A 23,753-nucleotide genomic window follows, 5' to 3' on the forward strand; every position below is an offset into this window, starting at 1 on the left:
TAGTCTAAATCAAACACAAACAAAATCTTACAGGAAACATAATTAGAAGTGAAATTGCTCTAAAGCACCTTTGTCTCTCGAGGAATCTTTTCATCCTCTGTGATGTGCTGAGATGTATCTAATCTAATAATCAGCTGCCACCAAGTAATTGAACATCCCAGAATTTGAACTGCTAGAGAGTCTATGCATTTTACTTGCCTTATTTTTATCACTAAATAAATAAAGGGGTAAAATGGACCTGCATGACATTGAACTGCTGCTTTGGATGGGAAGTTCCTTACATTTCTAGTGTCCGTTCTCAATGTTGATATGTTGCTTTATTTTTAGCATGCACTTGTAGAAGTAAAGTTGAAAACATACTCATAAGAATGAACACAAGGGGTTTTAAAAGGAATTTTAAAGTAGCTCTAGAAATTTGAATCATACAACTTCAAAAATTTTTATCATCCTTCTTGATTATGAAATAAGTATTTTAAAAAATTATTATGGTCACTAAAGTTTTAAAAATACTAACACCCTTCTCTTATGAAAAATGAATTGAAAAACCTCATAGGCAATGTAACGGAGGAATATCATCAACCTGTTTTTTGATTATATGAATTTTTTTTGCTATATGTTAACCCTCAAAAAAGAGTATTTTTCTACTCTTGCTACATAAAAATTAACCATAGTAGAGGAAGTCAATATTGGTTAAAGTCACTCATTTTGAACAAATGTCTTACCACAGCTGCAAGATTTTAAGAGTATAAAAATCATAAAGCTCTTGAAAACAGACCTTTTTATGAACTCAGATCTCTTTTACCTTACCTATATGTTTTGTGAAGATGGATAACTCATATATGATATTCCCTTTCCTGATAATTAGCAGAACTGTAGTCTAAAATTCCCCCCAAGGGAGCAACAATCCCATCTCTAAGGGCAGCTTGGAAGAAATATGGTAGCTATGCAAGCTTTCTTATCTCTAGGATCATTCAAAGGCTAAATGAGAAAATCTGTGATTTAAAATAGCTGGTTTCCAGCACACAAACTTGCTGATGTGAAGCTACATAATTAACTTATATTATAGTTTTGACACAACATGGGAAGAAAGCCATTCCTAAGGAGGAACTTTTACTATAATTCTCCACATGTTAAATTTTAGATTATAACCAGGTAGTTCAGAACTTATTTATAAAATTTATTTGAAGACGATGAATTGGAATTATTCTAAGCATTAAAACTCCACCAGTTTACAATTCTTCCCAGCCCATTTCTTTAACCATGAAAGCTGCATAAAAAGTGTAGGGAGTTATCTTCAACAAGGTTATCAGTGTAGAGGTAGCCAGTTCCCCCATAGGTATGTCCATTTTCACAAAAGTAAAATAAGACTTGCCTAAGACTTGCCTAGCAGGTGCTCAGTGGTAATGCTTTTCTCCATCACACTCCCAGTGCCATTTTTGGGGTCTTTTCCCTGAATTATTAGTCCAGGCCATTTTCCTGCTTCTCTCCCTAAAGTCATTCATCTCTGAATCACAAGTGCAGTCATTGGGCATATATGTGGCCCCTATTCTTCAAAGATTTAAGTTACTCTTTATGGTCATTTCTTCCAATACTCTTCTTGCTATATTTCTTAGTTACTTCATTATGTATATATAGAATTATTTTATTACACATTCTCTCAGGTCCTTTCAGCTCTTCCTCCTCTGATCATTTCCTTCACCTGACATCAGGTTTTTACTTTCATGCTCATGGCCTGGATCTTGTCCTTATCACAAACAAAACCACTTCATAATCTCAGGTTTATTCATACCACTTTCTAAAGGTTACTTCTTAGCTTCAGCTCACTCCCTTTAGTATTGCAGCTCCATCAATTCCTTCACACCCACCAGGACCTACAATCTATTGATATGACTGCCATCTTACCATATCTCACCACACATGTCATTATTATCTGCTACTCCACTTTGATTCCATATTCCATCAATATAATTATTCCCTTATATATACTTTCAACTCTCTTGCCACTCTTGATATTTTGTACTGACTTTGGCAAAAACCCAAACCTGTTTAAATCCAATTCTCTGTCTCCTGTGATTCTATACACATGGAACTAAAAATATGGCCATAGAATAACACATGATCATGTTGACTGCTTGCATTTTAAATGCATTTCTATTAATGTTAAGTATGCAATCTATAGAGTTGCATGTCAATCATAAGATACTTCCTTGATCTGTTCACTTCCCTCATTAATAGTTGGTGACTACTACCACGTGGGGAGTGGGGCAGAGAAAAGAACTCATGGACACAGACAACAGCGTGATGGTAGTGATGGGGTTGGGGAATAGGTGGAGGTGAAGGAGGGTATAGGGGGGATAAATAGCAATGGAAAATATACAATAAAAATGAACTATTAAAAAAAAGTCCTCACATCACCTATCTATATATATACTCTATCTTCTCTCCTTTTACTATAGATAAAATATCTGTATTTCTAGCTAAAACTGTGTGCATTAATTTTCATCCTCTCTTGCTTATTTAAAAACATGGGCTTCAACCATTCTTGTTTTTATTATCACTTCCATGCACTGGTACCACACTCCAAGCCATACTGACTTTTCTCTAAGATTATTACAGTGACCCCTGAATTTGGCCCTCTGCTCTCATTGTCTCTTATCATTTCCCAGATCATGATACTCTTTTTTTTTTAATGATTCAATAGCTTAAAAGAATAACCAGATAAGGCTCAACTTGATTTTGCTTTCCATTTCCTCTCTGACCACATCTATATATGTGGTCCTTCACTGTTCCTTGAACACTCTGGGCAAGATTTGACCTACAGGGTGCCATGTTTTTGCTCTTGTCTTGAAAACTCTTCCTAAAAACAATATATTTTACTTATAAACAACAATATAGTTCACCAACTTTGGTTCTTTGCCCAGTTCACAGATTTTTTATGAGGCTTTTCTGTCTCCTAGTCATTGTTTCATTTTTCTCCATAGCATTTATTAATATCTGACATATTATTTTGTTATTATGCTTGTTTATTTTATTATCAATCTCTACCCACTAACATATAAGCATCGGTGGAAATATTTTTTGTTTATTCTTTTTCACCAATGAATGCACATAATAGGCACTTGGAAAATAATTAACATTGAACTAATGAATGAATAATCTTCACCGATTACTGGGGTTCCCCAAGAAGAAAATTATAATATCTTTGTTTTGAAATATATTGTATTTATATGTTTCCTAAGGTAATATTAGTTTGCATTAAAATTTCTCTTGAAAATTATTTCTCTATTAGATTTCTATCTGTAATAGCATTCCAAAGAAGATTTATAATCAGAATATAACAGTGACTTCAATAGCTCTGTCATGAGCTATTTTAGAAGGCTCTCTCTATAATTAAGTTATAACCAAGGATTACAGCACTTTTTAAGTCTCCATCTTATTGAAAGTGAAAACTTGGTCCCCAAGTGTACTCTATCAATACTTCAATCTTTAAATTTGATCATAAGTTACCTGGGAAAACGGGGAAATTTTAGGATTAAATCATAAGAGAAACCAAATCAAAAGCAGAAAGAAACAGCATCTCAAAACCACTATGAATAGCCACTGCCAAAAAAGTAAAATATGAGTTTTCGCAAGGATATGGATAAATTAGAACCTTGTACACTGTTGATAGAAATGTAAAATTATGCAGCCATTATGGAAAACAGTAAGGAAGCTCCTCAAAATACTAAACATAGAATTACCATGTAATCCACCAATCCCATTTCTGGGTATATATCCAAAATGACTCTAATCAGGATCTCAAAGTGATATTTGTTCCCTCATATTCATTGCAGCTTATTCACAATAACCTATAGGTAAAAGCAACCAAAACATACATCAATAGATGAGTAGATTTAAAAAGTGGTATCATGTATAATGGAATATTATGCTTTATTAAAATGAAATGAAATCCTGTTGCATGCTACAAAATGGAAGAAACTCAAGGCTATTAAGTTAAACAAAATAAGCTGGTAACAACAACAAAAAAATGCTGTATGATTCTATTCAAATAAAATACCTAAAGTTAATCAAAATCATGAAAACAGAGAGTAAACAAGTAAAAAGTTAATTACCAAGGGCTGGGGGTGGGAGAAGGAAGAATTTGTGTTTTAGCAAGTAAAAAGTTTCCGTTTTTCAGAATGAAAAAGTTCTAGAAATTTGTTGCACAACCATGTAAATATACTTAACACTAATAAACTGTAGTACTTAAAATGGGTAAGATGATAAATTGAATGCTATGGTTGTTTTTTTTTTTTTTACAACAATTAAAAAGTCTCCATTCTCTGAAACCTTGACTATTTTATAATTGTTAAACGTAAAAAAAAAAAAAATACCACACAACATCAACCAAGTACCATAACTTTCAGGAAATGCCTGCTATATTCAATACAAAGGAAATAGTTTTTATCAAGACACCAATAATTAAATTACAGCTCCATTTTTTAAATATTTCTCTCATTTTTGAGAGAAATAGCTGTAGGAAACTGTAATTTCCCTTTACCAAAGTTTAGAAGGGACTGTGACTTGCGATAGGGTGGCACAATTATTTGGAAACACAATTCAGCAACTCCAAATCAACAGCATTTTAATGAAATTGGAAAAACTCACCAGTGGCCACATCAAAGTCTTGAGGCATAAAACTCTTCATCTGCATCAATTCCTAAAGTTTCCTTAGGCTTTTCCAATGTGTGGAACATTTTCCAAATTTGAAGAAAAACTGCACCTAAATTTAGAAAAATGAGAGTAGCTATGAAAATTTACCATAAGGGCGATGACGGTAACTTTGCTTTAAGCAACCTTTTAAAATAAGGCCAATATCAGTTAGGTATATTCAACATGCATATAGCAAACCCAGCGGAAACTCAATCTCTCACACAGTTTTTCACTATATGGCTGCTTCAATGAGGATAAAGAATTTGCCTAAATTATATTGATTCTCTCCCTAAATCAGAAATGTGTATTCTGCTAATTTTTCAGTCAGATGTTCTATGAAAGATATTTGGCTCAGCAATTAAGTCCATAGAGGAGAAATCAGGCTAAACAAATTCATTTAAAAAGCACATTTCCTGCAGTGACTTTAACCTATTAAAGACCTTTTCTAGTTACAGCTCCCTCTTCTTTTCCTTAATCCTGCTAAACGCCTGGTGGTAATCCACACCTACACTATCTCTTTCAGGTTGAGTAATAAAACTAAATAAAAATAAATAACATAGCCACGCCTAGTCAGACAAGGATGTAAACAGTTTAGAAAAAAGAATGCCCACTTTATTATTAGGTAAGACTGAGGGGCAAGTAATAGTCTTGAATAATTTGCTTTCATTCAAAGACAGAAAAAATAATATGGATGCCATTTAAGAATCCTTCAATATACAAGAAGAAAAACTGCAAGAAAAAAGAAAATGTTTTAGAAGACTTACTACACAAAACAAAATTAAGGCAAAAGATGGTTTGCAATCTGAAAGAATAAATGGAAAACAACATTATACAAGGGAAAAAAAGTTAGATAAAACTATATCTGAGATGGGAAAAAAAAAGCTTACATTAACAGAAGACATGTAATTGAATGTATCAGAAACAAACAACAGGTTTAAAATGTGATAAAAATAAATTATCATTTTTTAAAATCTTCACCTGAGGACATACTTACTGATTTTAGAGAAAGGGAAAAGCAGGGGGAGAGAGAAGGAGAGAAACATAGATGTGAGAGAGAAACATGGATTGGTTGCCTTTCATAAATGCCCCAACTGGGGATCGAACCTGCAATGCAGGCATTTGCCCTGACCAGGGATTAAGCCCACGGCCTTTCGGTTTATGGACGATGTTCCAACCAACTTATCCACATCTGCCAGGACAAAATAATTAATCATTTTGAGGAAAAATATGAAAGGCTATTTCAGAATATTAGGAAAAGGAAAATGGATGCACATTGTTCAAGAAAAGTTGAAAAATCCTAGAAAAACAAGATTAAGATTGAAAATAGAGATACTTTGTACTTCTTAGGAATAGCACAGAATAAATGGGAAAACACTTTTTAAAAATCTAAAAAAAAAGGTTTTAAATTCCTTGATCTGTAGGTGGCAAGATTCCTTTGAATATCAGAGATTATTAAAACGTTATTAACGTGGCTTCCAGTTTCCTGTCCAGCATATAAAAAGTTTGAATGCTGCCCCTCCATTCTAAAAAGTAAAAGGCTGAATTGAAAAAGCAACTCTTCTTAGATCCCTCAGAAAGGCAAGGTCACAGGACAAATCGCTGCCCCACAATGGAAAGACTCACAGAGAATTAAAAATTTGCCCAGGCAGAAGATCACAATTTGAAACTTCCACAAGAAATACAGTAGTCCCTCTCTATATTGTGGTTCACTTATGGTAGCCTCACTGTATTGCGAGATTTTTTTAAATATTATACTTAATTATTTATCACAGATTTTTCACTATATTGCGAGATTTTGTGGTACTGTATATGTATGTTGTTAAAGTTATGTAGGTTTGAGTGTAGAATATGTTTAAGAACATAACTAGTGTTTATAAAAGTGTGGGAAAGGTTAATAAGGGACTGGGAACAGTTTATAAGTGTGTGGGAAAAGTTTATAAAGCCTTAAAATATATATAAATACTAAAATAAATGTAAGGTTCCTACTTCACGGATTTTCACCTATCGTGGGGTGGTCTAGAACGTAATACCTGTGATACGTGAGGGAATACCGTAGTGCTGCATGAGGGAATACTGTAGTGCTGGGGTAGGAAAACCTGTACTCTAATTGTTGAATGACTGGAGGTCCAGTGTGGACAACCCTGATGGTTAAAAACTCCAGGGAACCCAAATTGGCTAAGATTTACCTGCAGGAATTTGAACAGGTTCTCACACCCTCAGGCTTCTGGCAGGAGGAGGGGAAAAGGAACCATTTTGAAATGTACTATGTAGAGCCTTGTGTTCTTCTTAACAAAAGCCGCCCTCAGGGGAAGTATTTAAACAGAGCCTAAGCTGCTGGCATAGTAATAAAACCTAACTGACTTCCAGATCGGGAAGAAATACCCAATGCCAGCTGGGTCTAATGTTCAAGTTGGTGTAGAGATCAAGACGAATAAAATGACATCAGTCCAATCAAGACAGCATAAAGTATATAAAAAAAGTGGAGTCATTCATGTCAACTAAAATGGCTGTCAGTCAGCAATGACACTTTGGTTCAAGAGGGAAACTACCTAAGTCGTTCTAGACACATCTGGCAAGGGGACACACTTAAGATATCTACCCGCATGGGCAGAACAGACGCACCTGGCAGGGAGACATAGCTAAGATATCTGCCCATGTGATCAGAATGGCCATGTCTGCAGAGAGGGACCACCCATAGATAGGCTCCTGGGGAAATTCCACTCTTGTCAACAGGGGTGTCAAGCAGAATTACCATATACCACCATAAGTGCTTGGAAAAATTCCAAACTTGGCATGGGGGGTGCCAAGACACTTATCAAAAAGACCCAGAAGGGTTGAGTATGCCACTTTTCAGGTAAAACTGAAGCAGGTTTCAGACCACTGCTGAGACAACTGAGCCCCACACACCAGAGTGCTGCTCCACGTCACGCTGATCTCCCTGGGCATCGGCCGTGGGAGGCTCTGCCCTGATGGACTGATGACTTCACCTGCCCTGCTGCCCACCTGGCTCCAGAGATCTTTCTTTGCAAGATGCTGACAACCAGCTCCACCCACCATGCTGTCTCCTGGACCTGTAGACTGAGACTCTGGGACTCAGGTTTGTTATCCCCCATTGATTGCTGTCTGTGTATGTGTGTGTGTTATAATTCTATATTGTTAAGAGTGTGAGTAGGATATTAATACATGTTGACATGTTGATGTTCTACTTTGAGTGAACCTGCATTCAATAAAAGCTAAGTGAACAGCATAGTTACTGTATGTGACTCTTGTGTGTTCCTTGGTGCCGGTTTGCTCAGAAGGCAGCTAGCTGAGCAGCTTCCTGGCTGACTTATAGAAAAGACTATATCATGAACATATGCTTGTGAGACTTGGTGAAAAGAAAATACCTAAGTCCAGCTCACTTAAGCTACCTTGTCCCCCCTAAGGAAGTATAGAGATGAGAAGCATGTCTGAAGCTCACAGTCTAGAGGCATGGGCAGATGAAAATACAGTCATGCACTGTGTAAGTATGAGGATGTGTTTTGAGAAATCTGGTGTTAGGCGATTTCATTCTGCAAACATCAAACAGTGTATTTACGCAAACCTAGATAGTAGAGTCTACTATACACCTAGGTTACATGGTACAACTTATTGTTCTTAGGCTACAAAATGGTACTGAACTGAATACTAAGGCAATTATAACACATTGGTTATGTGTGCATGTATCTAAACATATTGAAACTTAGAAAAGGTACAGTATAAAAGGCATTATATAAGTTATAAAAATATGAGGTCTGTCCGGAAAAGTCCAGCTATTATTAATATAACAAGAATTGTTTGTGTGACATTGATGGAACCTGGAAGCCAAGGAGAGTGGACTGGAATGTGCATGTGTGAATAATGATGACTTTACTGTACTAGTCAGTGGGGGTGGTAGATGCCTTTGAGTGAGCATGTATACTGTGTGGCTATCACATGCAAAATGATTGAGTGAGTAGAGCAATGAATCTGCATCAGATTCTGTGTAAAGCTTGAACACTCCTCCATAGATACTAATCAGATGATTCAGAAGGCCACAGCTATGGGCAACTGGTGATTGGCAGCTTCATCACAACAACACACCCACTCATGCATCACATCTTGTGCATAGTTTTTTAGCAAAACATCAAATCACTCAGGTGACTCAGCCACCCTACAGTCCATATTTGGCACCCTGTGACATCTGGCTTTTACCAAAACTAAAATCACCTTTGAAAGGAGACATTTCAGACCACTGATGAGATTCAGGAAAATATGATAAGGCCACTGATGGTGACTGGGAGAACTGTGTGAGGTCCCAAGGTGCCTACTTTGAAGGGGACTGCGCCATCATTGTCTTAGGCACAATGTTTCTTGTATCTTCTTCAATAAATGTCTCTTTTTCATATTACATCGCTGGATACTTCCTAGACAGACCTTGTAAATTGTACATCTGTATAGAGCTCTTACCATAAATAGAGCTAGAAAGACTGAATGTTTATCTGGATGAGTCAGTGAGTGAGTGGTGAATGAATGTGAAGGCCTAGGACACTACTGTAGACTACTATTGACTTTATGTACACTGTATGATTAGGTTACACTAAACTTATAAAACAATATGAGATTAAACCAAGCACAAGAGAAGATGATTCGATCAAGAGACGTGGTAAACACAAGATGTATGAGGCTACTGCTGGTGTAACACAACATACTATGTTACAGCAAATTTTTAATAAGTAGAATATACTCTACAGTGAGCAGAGGGGAGGGAGGAGGGACAGAAGTGGGGAAAGAAGGGAAACGGTCAATCAAGAAACATGTATAAATGACCCATGGACATGAAGAACAGGGTGGGGATTGACTGTGGGAGAGGGGGAAGGTGGGTGGGGCAGAGGAGAGCAATGGGGGAAAGTAGGACAACTGTAATTGAACAACAATAAAAAAATTGAAAAGAAAAAGAAATATATAGTAGTAAATATGTAAACAAGTAACATACTTGTTTGTTTTCATTATCAAGTATTATGTACTGCACATAACTGTCTGTGCTAAACTTCTATAGGACTGGCAGTGCAGTAGGTGTGTTTACAACAGCATCATCACAAACACAGGAGTAATGCATGGCACTTACAGCATTATGACAGCTTCGATGTCACTAGGTGATAAGACTTTTTCAGCTTCATTATAATCTTAATGGGACCACTGCTCTATCTGTGGTCCATGGTTGACCAGAACATTGTTAAGAGGCCTATGTCTATACTGAGACATCACCATAAGATTATAGAAAGTTCCCTCTCCCTCCACAACTTACCACCACATTCCTAAATGCCAATTTACAGCAGTTTCTTTTGTCTAGTACATCTTGTCCATACATCTACGGGGTGTGGAAGAAGTAAGTTTACAGTTGTTCTCATGGAAAATAATATAATAATTAGTAAATAACACAAGAATAAACTCTTTTACATATTCACAACTGTAAACCTACTTTTGCTCCACCCTGTATATACCAAACAAACAAACAAAAAACCCAAGACATACTAAAAGGCTAAAAACATAGTTCAATGAAACAGCACACATCAGAGCCAGACTCCAAAATTAAAATGATCAGACCGTCGTCGTCGTCATCATCGTCGGCGGCAGCCGTCCGTCTCGAGAGACGATGGCGTAGCTTCTTGAGAGTCTATCTGCACCGCCGAGAATGGCTGTGCAGTCCGATTCGGGAGTGACAATCCCTGCCGCACTTGGTACAGGTGAAGGCAGATGGCTGTTGTTGCTGCTGCTGACGCTGCTTCCGCCTCGATCTTTTCTGGACCGCCTCCTCGTTGCGCGCAGCCTCCGCGCGTGACGTACCTTGCCTGACCGCGAGCCTCCAGGCTAGGCGGTCGTCTGCTTGAACTTCCCATGTGTTGAGATTGATGGAGCATTGTGTCATGTCCTTTTTGCAGATGTCTTTGAACCGCAGTTTTGGGCGCCCTGTCATCCTCTTGCCTTCTGCTAGCTCGCCGTAGAGGAGGTCTTTGGGGATACGGCCTGCATCCATTCTTTTGACATGGCCGAGCCACCTGAGGCATCTCTCGCTAAGAACTGCATGCAAACTGCTCATATTGGCTCGCTTCAGCACCTCGGTGTTGGGGACCTTATCCTGCCAGGCGACATGCAGGACGCGTCGCAGGCACCTCATGTGGAAGCTGTTGAGTTTCCTTTCGTGCCTTGCGTAGGTGGTCCACGTCTCGCTGCCATAGAGGAGAGTGCTGAGTACACAGGCTTGGTAGATGCGCAGTCTGGTTTTCTCAGTGAGGCTGGAATTGTTTCACGCTCGCCGGTTCAGTCTGGCCATAACTGTGGCTGCCCTGGCGATTCTCCGATTGACCTCCAAGTCGACTGACAGAGAGCTCGAGATGGTGGACCCGAGGTAAGTGAAGTCGTTGACAACCTCCAGGGTGTATCCGTCGATGGTGATGCATGGGGGAGTCCCCGTGCCTTGAGCCATAACATTCGTCTTCGTCAGGCTGATGGCTAGTCCGAACTCCTTGCATGCGTGGGAAAGGCAAGTGACTAGCTGCTGGAGTCCCTCTTCGGAGTGTGATGTCAAAGCTGCGTCGTCGGCGAAGAGCATCTCACGGATGAGCACCTCTTTGACTTTGGTCTTGGCTCGTAGACGGGCCAGGTTGTAGAGCTTGCCATCGGATCTGGTGTGAATGAAGACACCCTCGCTGCAGTCCTTAAAGGCGTATTGGAGGAGCATGGAGAAGAAGATTCCAAACAGCGTAGGCGCGAGGATGCAGCCCTGCTTTACTCCGCTGCTGACTGGGAAGGCCTCAGAGGTTGCGCCGTTGTATGACACCGTGCTGTGCATGTTGTCGTGAAAGGACATGACCACAGCAAGCAGATGTGGTGGACAGCCAATCTTCCGTAGCAAGCTGAAGAGTCCGCTTCGACTGACCAGATCAAACGCCTTCGTGAGGTCAATAAAGGCGAGGTAGAGTGGTTTATGCTGCTCGTGACACTTCTCCTGCAGCTGGCGTAGGGAGAAGATCATGTCCACTGTTGAGCGGCCAGCTCTGAAGCCACACTGGGACTCTGGGTAGACGCGGGAAGCAAGGGTCTGCAGGCGGGCAAGAGCGACCCGGGCGAATACTTTGCCGACGACGCTGAGGAGAGAGATGCCCCGGTAGTTGTTGCAGTCGCTGCGGTCTCCTTTGTTCTTGTACATGGTGATAATGTTGGCGTCTCTCATATCCTGGGGGATGTAACCCTCCTTCCAGCAGAGACAGAGTAGATGGTGGAGCGGCTGTAGCAGGACTGGTTTCCCGCTCTTTAGGATTTCTGGAGGGATTCCGTCGCTTCCTGGTGCTTTCCCACAAGCGAGGCGGTCGATGGCTTTGCCGAGCTCTGCCGCAGTAGGTGGGGTGTCTAGCTCCTCCATGACTGGTAGGTCTGGGATGGCGTTAAGAGCAGTGTCTGTTACGGTGTTCTTCGTTGCGTACAGCTCGAGGTAGTGCTCGGTCCACCGCCGCATTTGCTGTTCCTGGTCAGTGATGACCTCACCTGTCTTGGACTTAAGGGGGGCGATCTTGGAGGGGATTGGGCCTGTTGCCTTCTTGATACCCTCATACATTCCTTGTGCGTTGCCTATATCGGCGGCTTCCTGAATGCTTCTGCACAGGTTTAGCCAATAGGTGTTGGCACAGTGGCGGGCGGTCTTCTGGACTTTGTTCCTGGCAGCCCGTAGAGCTTGAAGTGTACTGGGAGTGGGCGTGACCTTGTAAGCCAGTAGGGCCTTCCTCTTAGCCTCGATCACGGGTTCCATTTCTTCCCAGTGAGCCTCGTACCAGTCAGCGTTCTTCCGCTCTTTCTTCCCGTAAGCAATAATGGCGGAGTTGTATATGGCGTCGCAGAGACGTGGCCAATTGGATTCGATAATGTCATCTGCCGCCACTCCCTCGCCGAGTGCATCTTCCATCCTGTTGATGAATTGCTGGGTCTTAACTGGGTTGCTGGCACAACTGGTGTTGATGCGTGGGCGACCCTTCATCTTGGAGTGGTGCAACCTCTTCGGCATTATGCGCACCTTGCTTACCACGAGGGCATGGTCCGTGTCGCAGTCTGCACTGTGGTAGCTGCGGGTGAGGAGGGTGCTGCCAATATCCGTTCTTCTGGTGATGACGAGGTCAAGCTGGTGCCAATGACGGGAGCGGGGGTGCCTCCATGACACCTGGTGGATCTCTTTGCACTTGAAGAATGTGTTTGTCACGCACAGGCCGTGGTGACACAAAAGCTCAAGCAGTCGCTGACCATTCTCATTGATCTTTCCTCTCCCAAAGTTTCCAAGGCAGGTGGGCCAGGCCATGTGGTCGGCTCCTACTCTTGCGTTGAAGTCTCCAAGGAGATAGAGAGCGTTACTTCTGGGAATCTTGGATAACGCTTCGTCCAGTGCATGGTAGAACTGTTCTTTCTCGTCGGTGGTGGCGCAGAGGGTTGGGGCATACGCGCTAAGAATGCTTACTGGGCCGAAAGTTGTTGACAATTGGAGGGTAAGTAATCTCTCTGTGCCTCCTGTGGGTGGCTCTATGGAGTTAACAAGCGTGTTCTTCACAGCGAACCCAACACCGTGCTGTCTTGGTTGGTCCGGAGACTTCCCTTGCCAGTAGAAGGTGTAGTTGGTTTCTCTGATAGTTCCGTGTCGGCCAACCGGGTCTCCTGTAGAGCCGCAATGTCGATGTTTAGTCGTGCCAGTTCCCTATTGATGACAGCGGTTTTCCTGGCACCCTTGATCTACGGAAGGTCTGCAGTAAGTCCGGGGCACATGGTCCTGATGTTCCAGCTAGCGAGGCGAAGAGCCGGAGGCTTCTTTCTTGTTGTTTGCTTGGAATTAACTGGTGCGGGTGTTTTGTGGCCCACTTTTCGAGAGGCGCCTCTCTGATCCCCACGCACCCAGTGGGGCAGGCGAGCCATGGAGAGACGGTAGCTGTCCAGTGAGGTGCGATGACCTCTCCCACCGTCAGAGGAGACCCCTGGTGCTCGTTTCCTTCGCCAATCAGATGAGCTTATAACCGGTATCTGTCTCCTCCCGTGTTGAGTCGACATCTTGCGATGACTCTGGAGTGTCCTCTCCAGTGAAACTGAAGCTACAGAGCCTGGGCAGGGTGATATGGAGGGTCTGCTGTTGCCCATGCAGCAGACCCCCCCTCTCTTCGCAGCTGATGGGTCCAAGGGAAAGACAAAGTCAATACAGCTTGGCTTCAGGTGCGCCGCAGGAGTTGCCGGTGTTGACCACAACGTCAAACCGCCTTAGGGACTCCGGCTCCAGATTTTCTGTCGGGGTTTACTCCCTTAGCCTTTCCCCTGAAGAGGTATGCCGCAAGGCAGCGGAGGTTTTTTGGAGTCAGAGTTTTCCTTCTCTGATTTTAGAGATGTCCTTCCTCTTTCCTCCTTTACAGTCTTGAGGGCAGCATTTACAGGCTAAAATAGAAAACTGGCAGTGTAACCTTCTAAGCAGATACTACCAATACCCTGCTTGGGTATACTCACCCAACAATAAACATCTCTTAAATGTCCTCCAAGTGCCATGCCTCGAATTAGTAAATGGCAGTGCAATGGCAGCCAAACATTTGGATCAGTTTCACTAAGTAAACCACCAACACAAGTAGGTTTTTAAAACAATAGAATAGTGTCTCATTTTATTAAAAATAATAACTATTTTTAAGCAACTTACCAGCAACACTGAATAAAAACCTGGCTGTGTTTCCCACTGTTTCAACTGCTCCTCAGCTGGCTTTAACACAGCAGTATCCTGACTGGTGGCCTGAGTTAAGACTTGAAGAACAACAGTGCTGGCACTATTGAGATCCATGGAAACCAATTGGCTCAGTCCGAATAGCCCGGCTCTCCAGCTTCCACTGTCCAACATGAAGTGGCGTCGGTTGGTCCCGCGCCCCACGCTTGCAAGTCCACGCGCCGCCGCCCACTGATGCCGAAAGCGGCTTCTAGGAACGCGCCATGTTCTGAGTCGCAGCTCTAAACGATGCGGACGCTAGAATATCGCGTCACAGACATCCACAGCAATAAAAAAGATCAAAATACTGATACACAAAACAACACAAATGAATCTCAAAAAGCATTACGCTAAGTGAAAGAAGCAAAGCATAAAAGTCTACATGAAGTTCTAGAAAATGCAAAATTATAGAGACAGAAAGTAGATCACTGGTTGCCTTGGGCTATGGGGCTAGAGGAAAGGATGATACAACAAGACACAGGATAATTTTTAGGGAGATGGAAATGCTTTAATCTTGATTCAATAGTAGTTATGCTACCGAAAAGCAATTTGGGGTCCTGCTGCCTGCCGCCACCCTCTAGGCAAGATTCCAGAAGCAAAGGTTTGGTGATAAAGAAAGTCTATCCAGTCACAGCTTCAATTACTTAAGCCTATCAATTAAGGCTAAACTCTAACACCTGGGCCCTGCTATCATTTCCCCCTGTTTTAATCACCTTATTTCTATAGGGCTAGTTACAAACTAAAACAGCATAAAATACAAAAACTACACAACTTTGGAAGAATGACAGGCTTCTGCCTCATAGCCTGTTCCCTCTAGAACACCCAAAGAATAAACCAGGGACCCTCTGCCAGGCCAGCCCAATCCTTTAGAAAAATAGGAAGCCCCACACTTTGTTCTTCCACAGAGACACGAACTTAACAATATACTGTCTAAAAACGCTTTAAGAGAACTCCAGAAACCAGTTAAAAAGTCATAATATCCCAGGAAAGTGCAAAGCCAAAACCAGCTACATTAAAATGGTTAAAAAAATTATTTCACCCATGAGAGCCCCTCCCCTAAGCCAGCACAGAAACAACCTTAAAGAAATGAAGACCTAATAATTATGAGACAAAAATAAAAACGACCATCTTAAATAAGTTCAATGAACTTCGAGAGAAAACAGACAACTAAGGAAAATCAGGAAAATGATGCATGAACAAAATGAAAATATCTTAAAAAACAGAACTTCAGGAATTGAAGAATATAATAATTCAATATGATTAATATGCTAAGGGTTGTGATGGATAAGGAAGATAGCATGTAATGTTAGAAGAGAGGTGAAAATTTGAAGAAAGACACCCTTTTCCCCAAAAAATAGACACTAAAACCCTGTAACAGAAATAAAAAAATACCTTTTACCACTGTAAAACCAATCAAAATAAAATGGGAGTAGCTATGTTGTTTTTAGTCAGAGCACACTTCAGAACAAGGCAAGTATCAGAGATAAAGAGGGGCATTTCATAATAATAAAGGGGTCAATTCTCCTAGAAGATATTATTCCCACTGTGCATGTGTGCCTAAAAAAGAGGGTCAAACTATGGGAGGCATAAACTGACAGACCTCCCTGGAGAAACAGATGAACCCACTATGACAGCTGGGGACTTCAACACTCCTCTTTCAGTAAAGGAGAGATTCAGTAGGCAGAAAATCAGAAAGGACATAGCTGAACTCAACAACACCATCAATCAACTGGACATAATGGACAGGTTAAACACATTTTATGAAGAGCATTATTTACAAAACAAGCTCATAGTTTCAAAATTTATTTAAATTAGATGTCAAATAAGTGAGTGAAGTTCACCAGAGTTTTCAATTTCAAAGTCATGGAGGATTTACATGAAAAACAATGAATCTATCAAACTACTTTATTCTCATGTCAGTTACAGCATACTTTTCTTTAAGCTATGGCTTTAAAAATGGAAGAATTATAGAAGATGCTTTCTGAAGGTCATACCCAATTTAAGCTTCCTTTTTTCTCATATGAATTGTCCAGAGTTTCTAAGTTTCACACATTTTCCTACTAACTTTGCTGTCTACTATATACCTTCACCTTAGTAAAAATTACATTCAGGAAAAATTTGCAATATCGGAGGTGCATAGCTTCCAAGTTTCAATATGGTGAAGCAGAAACAAACTTTGAATGCATAATCTTTTCCACTTACCTTTTTTTGAGAAGACTTATACTCTTTTCATTTAACTCATCAGAAAAATTTTAAGTATCTGACATAAAGTCAGTACTATGCCTTCAACTTTTAACTTCAGTGTTTAACTTAGGCAGAAAGTCAATGAAGAGATTTTTCCACATGTTCCTCCTTGCCAGTTTCCCAACTTTCAAGAAGTTAAGCCCTGAATATCAGAAGGAACTTAAACACGTTAACTGGCACAAAGTGAAACATTTAATGTAGTATTTGACATTCTGGAGAAACTCTCAGAAATTATAGAGAAGACATAGAAGACTAGATCTACATGTTTTTCTGACATTGACTTTAGGACTACTAATCTGAGATGTTAGCTTCTGGCCAAGGATAACACAAGACCTATAATCCATAAAGAGAAGTGGAAAATAGACTTTAAGAAATTCCAGAATAATTTTTTCCAATGTGAACACCCAAAATGCATGCTGAATTTGTAAAGTTTATACTTGTACATACATTCAGATATTTTCAGGCAGATTGTGTTTAAAAGCATTTCTATATAAATAAACTAAAGTTTAGATTTAGGTGAGTGAGCCAATGGCAGGCTAGATGCAGAGAATGGCTTACCCAAGGGAGGATTAGAATTCCACTTCACATATTGATTTTTTACTAAAAATTGCAATAACAGTATTATATTCTCATTCTATCCTAAATTGTCATATCTGTGGAAAGAAAAATACATTTGGTTAATGTTTCTAATGACCAAAGCTTATGATTGTAAAGGAATAAAGCCTTTAAATTAAACTATTAGAGTTCAAGTGAAAGGTTTGCATACTTAAGAGTGATTAGAGAAGGTAAATTTCTTCTTAGATATTACTGGAATCTGTTACTATCAGACATAATCCTCAAGTGTAATTTATTTATAGATAGAATTCAGTCTAGATCTGTTATATCTTTATTTGAATCTTGATATTCTATCCCTAAACCATAGTTCACAAAATTTGTTTTTACAGGGACTTATAAATGTTATCTAATTTGCAAATTAATTTAGGAGGATGAAACAAAGTGTTAGAATGTGGAAATAATGACTGATTTTATGGACTGAATAGTACCATTGTAAAGTATGTGTCCAGTCAATAGTCCACAATACTGCTCTTATGGGAACAATATACCGTGAAGTTTGCCATTTGCAAACTGTGACTATGACAATGAATTGGTTGGTCATTCTCTATCAGATTCAGTTGCAGTTGGATAAATTTATTAACTACTTTCTTTTCTTATTTGAGTAACTTTTCAGGTCTGAAACAAAATATTGAGGGGTTTCATTTACAGCAGCACGCGCACTTGCAAAATCATGCAGTGGGTAACTAACCACTGTTGCCTGGCCACACGGTTAAAAAATAAAAAGGAATTAAAAAGAAGGCTGGATTAGGAATTCAGAGAATTGGGTTCTAATCTCCTCTTTGTCCCCAACATCAAGTTGTATGACTTTGGACAGACTCCTACATCTCTCAGATTGAGTTAAATCATTTATTTAAGAAAATAAAAAAAAAAAGTCAATTTAGATGTTCTCAGTTTCTCTTTAAGGAACAATATTTTGTCATTTAAGTCTCTTTCTGAACTTGTATGTTGTGTTTTTGCAGAAGGTGACAAAGATAAAGAGCTGAGCAAGATGGAAAACAGTTCAGGATCTTTAAGTGAGAGAGCTCTGGATGGGGCCCAGCAGGTGGTTTGCAGATTAAGTTTAGGGTGAGGATAGGACATTATCTTCAATATAGAGGAACCTAAACTACAGCACCACATACATCAGGGAGCATTATTTAAAAATGTGGGGAAGAGAGGGGCACAGTAGGCACCCAACAAGAAGTCTGAAAACTCATACCTGGCAGCTGTAGATGTGCCTGGGAGTCGGGGAATGAATCCTGAGTGGTTTTCTTCATCTTCCTTTTGACAGACTAATGATCCAACGACTTTTTGAGCAGTTATCCTGGAAATCTGAGCAGCCTAGAATGTAGAGGTAGTCTCTTACTTACCTAACTGACTTCACTGTCTGCTACATCCCTACAAAAGCTCAGCTTCAAGCAGAAAAAACAGACAGCTATGTCCCCACCTACCCCGTTCCATCCATTCTTATAGTTTGTCATAAGTAAGTTTTGTTATCTCCATCAAACTTTCTCCAACTTAACCACTCTCTGAAATTGATATTTTATTTAGCTTTCCATATTTCTAAGCATTATGAATTGTCTACTATTCTATCATAAGTTGCTTTCTGTTTAAAATTAGTTTAACAATTTCGTTTTTTTTCCCCTTTTTTAAATTGTTATTCTATTACAGTTGTCCCAATTAACAATTTCATGAATAAAGATATTTCAACCTATTCTCATCAACAAGACGGTAACCTTACTGAAGTCCAAAACTAAACATTCTCTGGCTTTGGGTGCCTAAGAGTAGAAGGTCTAGATACATGATTATAAACATAATTTTTATATATTTTCCTTATATTCCTAAGTGATGATTCATCTCCTCAAAGTTTACATTTTGCACTTTAAATCACAAGGACAAATGCTTAAAATTTCTGACCTGAAGCAAAAATAATTTTCTCTTTACATTTAACATTTTTTAAATGTTGTTTAGGGAAATACATATCAGTTCTTTATTAATTTCTAATCTCTGATTTTCCTGCTGCAATAAAATGTTGGTTTCAGTGCCCTAGCCATAAAAAAATAAGTAGTCCATCTAAAAATTCATGAATATACATTATAGACTGAATTATTTACTCCCAAAACCCATATGTTGTAACTTTAATATACTAAAGTGATTATATTTGGAAATATTTGGAAATAAGAACTTTAAGAAAGTAATTAAGGTTAAAAGAGGTCATGAGAGTGAGACTCTTGCCCTTATAAGAGACGTGGAGTTCCCTCTCTCACCACGCACTCACAGAAAAAAGGCTATGTAAGGACAAATTTGCTATTTAAACACTTTAGGATTTTTGTTGTGATAGCCTGAGCAGAGTAATACAACATAGATCCTTGTTTTCTTTTTAACATTCTTTATTTTCTCCTCCTTCACTCAAATGGGGCAAACTTAATGCATCTAATCTCATAGTTCCTTGTTAAAGAAAAAGTTTTCATTAATCTCCTGAATTTATCTTTTTATTTGTTTCTTCAGTTCAATGAAATTTTTAAAGATTTTGTGCTGAATTTACAAGATAACTAAGACTGCTTCTATCCATAATACAGTATGTTGACTGATAATCTGGAAAATTCCCATGTCAATTAATATCCAGCCTATTGCTTGAAGAAAATATATAAGACACTCTAAAATGATGTCAAACAATAACCAGATAACAATGAACATGTTGTGTTTATAAAAAAGTTTAGATGGGCTAAAAAATTACATTTTATTCTCACCTGTTCTTTCTTGTGGGAGCCACAATAAAGGCAGTTGCCAACAGTTCCCATCTTCCCCTCTGCCTTGCAATTGACCCCAGGGTTAACAGGTGGGGTCCCTGTTGTGTGATGTGTTCTCACTTTCTTGGGATCTGAGATTATAACAAACTATCTTTTCAATGGAGGTTGTCTCCTGATCTGTTGTCTTCTGATCTGTTGGTCTTGCTATACCCAAATAATCTTTTAAAACTTTTAAAACAATATTTGGCTAAGATATACCATTTTCTGACATTTCATCAAAGCTTTCTATGCTGAAAGCCCCAGTTAAAATGTGTCAAACAACTTGACATATCAAAAATATTCTCTTTGCTCAGGGCATAAGCAGAGGTATATGATAGTTTATGCATAATACACAGCAATTCAAGAGAAATTAAGAATTGCCAATAAGAGTAATCTTTTATTTTTCTGGGAAGTTAAATTAGTAAGAGAATAGCCACAGGCTCAGACAGCAAAAATTCCAGTCAGTACTGGAACAAATACGTTTTTTGTTTTGTTTCTGATGTAGGGACATATATAAAGTATTTCTACTTCTTATTTTGAATTATTGCCTTATCAAGCCTTTTGTACCAAGAATATCAGTTTTCATTCTTTCAAAAAAGAACATTTTTTACAGCTCTGTTAAGGACATACAGCTTTGATATTTATAAAATGATTTTTTTTTTTTTTACATTTCCTATTATGCCTGTTGAGATTTACTTCTGCTTTGAGTTACTCCTCCCTTTTCATTTGAAGCTATGTGGTGTAAGCGTGGAGGGTGGTGGAAGGCGGGGGTGGGGTGGGGTGCGATTACTCCTAATGCGATTACTTAGCTCTGATTCAAATGATTATACTTCAGAATTACAGCATAAATAGCACATATTGATGGTAATCTTTTAATTTCAACATTCTATAAAATCTTGACACACACAAAAATGTGAGTCCCTAAATTCAACTACCATTTCAGATTCTGCAAGCACCAAGAAACCTCTGGTGGTTCTGGAATAAATCAAACAAAGCTTTGTGCAGCTCAGGAGGGATTAATATACTTTGAATTACTTTAATCCTTTAGGCTCAGTGTAGTTGTTCCCCCTGGCTGGTTTGGCTCAGTGGATTGAGCGTCGGCCTGCGAGCTAAGTGTCGCTGGTTCGATCTTCCAGTCAGGGCACATCACAGAAGGAAAACTCTGATTCCAAAAAACCTCCGCTGCCTTGCGGCATACCTCTTCAGGGGAAAGGCTAAGGGAGTAAACCCCAACAGAAAATCCAGAGCCGGAGTCCCTAAGGCGGTTTGACGTTGTAGTCAACACCGGCAACTCCTGCGGCGCACCTGAAGCCAAGCTGTATTGACTCCGTCTTTCCCTTGGATCCCTCAGCTGCGAAGAGAGGGGGGGTCTGCTGCATGGGCAACAGCAGACCCTCCATATCACCCTGCCCAGGCTCTGTAGCTTCAGCTTCACTGGAGAGGACACTCCAGCGTCATCGCAAGATGTAGATTCAACACGGGAGGAGACAGATACTGTGTCACTCCCGAGTCGGACTGCACAACCATTCTCGGCGGTGCAGATAGACTCTTAAGAAGCTACACCATCGTCTCTCGAGACGGACGGCTGCCGAACGAAGTGTAGTTGTTACACCAAAACATATGAACTTCCTGGGAATAGTATTTCCCAGCTTTTAATAAATGTGTATAATGATCAATGTAGTGTTGAAAAGAGCAATGCAAAACTGACTTGAAATCACCAATACTGGTTACGCCTAAAGGTCAATGCCTCCCACCCCACCGCAACGGGGTAATTTCTTACACGGTACAAGTTGCATTCATGACTGTCTGTGTGCCCTGGGAACAAGGAAAATGAACATACGTGAAATAGGGGAGATGCAGCCTTTCCTGTTTTGTATATTTTGGGACCTACTTTTGCATGTGTAGATTAGTTTTAATCCATAGGCCTTGATCCAAAATGTTTGCTCCGAAGAAAAGATCCCCACCCCCTTTTTTCTTTCCTTTGGGTCAGGTCTCTATAAGCCCCCGGGCTGTGCCATTTTTCTCCCTTCCACAGGCAGCTTCCAGTTCCCACTCCTCTAGACAGATGTTGTCTGGCATGCTCACTTAAATTCTCCTTTAGGACATTTTCTTACCTATGTGTTATGCACCTCTCACTGCCGGTCTGAGGAATTATATCAGTACAACAAGCATTGTCTTTATTCCATGTCCACTCAAACTGTTTCAGAATGCTCAGTTCTTGAATCTGTTACCAGCACATACCATCTTCCCAGGCATGGCCACCTCCCCCCTTCCTCCTTTCTTCTTCTGTAATTCTATTGCTTAACATGAAGTTCTTTCACAGTTGCCTTCCACTCTTCTGATTCTATCACATCCTTTTTTCCCATTATTATTATTTTCTTACCACATGACCAACAGAACAAATGGGACATTTCAGGCAATGGTAGAACTGGCCAAAAACACAGGGGTATTTGTTTCCTATCACTAATATCAAACCTTCATTAGTTACTGAGAACCAAATACTGTCCAAATAATTGTACCTCTATAATATTATTATATTTATGTGTATCTGAGACTTTAAAAATCATTATATTTATATATGCAAATATTTGAGTATAGGTAAATATTCCTGTGGAGACTTTTTATAGCTTTCCTTAGATTCTCACAGTATTGTTTGAATCCAGAAAGATTTAAGGACCACTGAAATGCCCTTCCTACTAAACAGGTAAAGAAAGAAAGTGATAGATAATTTATAAGAACTCTTTATGTAAAAAATAAGGTCATTACAAAAGTAAAATCTCTTTCATGAGCAAATATTCCACAATGATGAATGATACAGTTTTTGAACTCCCTGATGTATTGAAATCAAAGATGGAATTAAATAACCTTTAAGCACTTTTCTTGGGGAAAATCTTCTTAATACATAAAATAGTCTTACTATTACCTGTCTGCACAGTAAAAGAATGGTGGAGTTATATGATCATTTGAGGAATTTAAATAGGCAAGATTTCTAAAGGGAAATAATTTAAGTTTTTTAAAACAATCCAGGACTTTCATTACCATTAATGTCTGATTAGGTCATTCAGACCAAACCTTTCACTGCAGGCAGGTAGTAAATCTGGAGTAAAGGAAAAGCTTATGAGGTAGTCATTAATTTCCCAGCAAGGATCTGGAACCGGGGAGAGACCCGGGAGTCAGAATGATGAAATGGAGTTTTTGTCCCATAGGGCTGGGAGCAAAGGCTCTGGACTGCAAGAGGACTCAGGGGGTTGTGCACTAGGAACAAGGAAGAACTACAAGTACGTAGGTTTTCCTATGACCACAGCTCAGGGTACTTTACCTAATCCCAGACATTGAAATAACACCTTAGTTCCTCGAGAATAGACAGCACATGCACACAGACACCTGGCAGAATCAAAAGAAAACCATCTCAGGTGGAAGATGATATCTTTACATGTTTCTCAAGACTAGTAATAGAGTGACATGAGCTTGGCACTCACTTTGGGTATAAAATTCAAGAGTGGGTTCTCAAAAATTAAAATTATAATAAATATTTTAGTATAATATTTTAAAAATTAAAATCTATGCAAAAGAGATCCTCAGTGAACAAAATATTACCTGTTTTTAAAAGCCAGAATTTGGTAACTTCTGGCTTCAAATTTGGCAGGTAGGAAGTTAGGAAGTTA

The sequence above is a fragment of the Furipterus horrens genome, unplaced genomic scaffold (assembly GCF_987537825.1).
Source record: "Furipterus horrens unplaced genomic scaffold, mFurHor1.1.pri manual_scaffold_6, whole genome shotgun sequence".
Classification (NCBI taxonomy): domain Eukaryota; kingdom Metazoa; phylum Chordata; class Mammalia; order Chiroptera; family Furipteridae; genus Furipterus; species Furipterus horrens.